Source organism: Bison bison, unplaced genomic scaffold, assembly GCF_000754665.1.
Source record: "Bison bison bison isolate TAMUID 2011002044 unplaced genomic scaffold, Bison_UMD1.0 scf7180017864475, whole genome shotgun sequence".
In the NCBI taxonomy this organism is placed as follows: Eukaryota; Metazoa; Chordata; class Mammalia; order Artiodactyla; family Bovidae; genus Bison; species Bison bison.
The window spans coordinates 3,706,794-3,708,203 of record NW_011495036.1 but is presented as its reverse complement, the minus strand read 5'-3'; positions in this window follow the sequence as shown (position 1 = coordinate 3,708,203).

Genomic DNA, 1,410 nt, shown 5'->3' with positions numbered 1-1,410 from the left:
CCCCCGCGGCTCCGCACGCGCCTCCTCCAGCCCCAGAACACGCGTGACTCGTTCTTTAAAAGTCCTACAAGCAAATCATGGAAACGTGTCCCGACCTCGCCAGGCCGGGGCGGGAGCGACGGGAAGGAAGGACGCAGATTTTTATGGGAATGCCAGCCTGTCCCGGCCATGCCCCGCGCCCGCGGCGCCCCCTGCTCCTACGCCGCATCGAGGCGGCCCCGGCCTCTGTTGACCTCGCCCTGAGGGCACGTGTTCGGAAGCCCTTCTCAGAAAGACCACCTCCCCACCTCAAAATGAAAACTTCCAACAGGAAGGCTGGGCCGAGGTGTCTGCAAAGGCGGCTCCAGCAAGCGTCTTGAGACCACCAATGCGCACTTAAATGCTACCGTCGCCCCGTCTCCCGATCTCCGCCACCCTAACCTAGCTCTCAGTAAAGTGTCAGCGCGGCGGACTGTGTGCGCTCACCTTCCCACTCTGGCTTCAAGGGAGGGGGCTCTGGAAGGAAGGGTGTATGTATGTGTGTGGAGGACGGGGCGGGGTGGACAGAGGAGGTTCTGGGGGGCCCGGGGGTTCTAACCTAGGAGGGAGTAGGGGCAGCAGAAAAGCAAGGCCGAGTAAAGACCCAGAGTGGCCACCGCGGGAGAAACAGCAGGTGTCAGCTTTGATGAAAGTGAACACGGCCGCTAAGCTTTAATGCACAGGACTGTCAGGTTCGCAAGAATAACTTTCAGAAAGACTGAAATGCGTACCTTTAATACCTTGTCTTCTTACTATAACGCTTTTAAAATCCGTTAATGTGTTAACAGTTCTTGATTAAACACGTTGGAGAAAATTTTAAGTTATTTTATGTAAATACCTATGGGATTTGGGGAATCTCTGGTGGAAAGCAAAGATAATTTGAGTAACAGCTCCACAGATGAGAAGGATAACCTGTTAATAAAATCGCCTTCTGGGAGCCTTCAGTTGGAAGTGAAAGTGGAGAGTGAAAAAGTTGGCTTAGCTCAACATTCAGAAAACGAACATCATGGCATCCGGTCCCATCACTTCATGGGAAATAGATGGAGAAACAGTGGAAACAGTGTCAGACTTTATTTTTCTGGGCTCCAAAATCACTGCAGATGGTGACTGTAGCCATGAAATTAAAAGACGCTTACTCCTTGGAAGGAAAGTTATGACCAACCTAGATAGCATATTCAAAAGCAGAGACGTTACTTTGCCAACAAAGGTTCGTCTAGTCAAGGCTATGGTTTTTCCAGTGGTCATGTATGGATGTGAGAGTTGGACTGTGAAGAAGGCTGAGCTCTGAAGAATTGATGCTTTTGAACTGTGGTGTTGGAGAAGACTCTTGAGAGTCCCTTGGACTGCAAGGAGATCCAACCAGTCCATTCTGAAGGAGATCAGCCCTGGGAT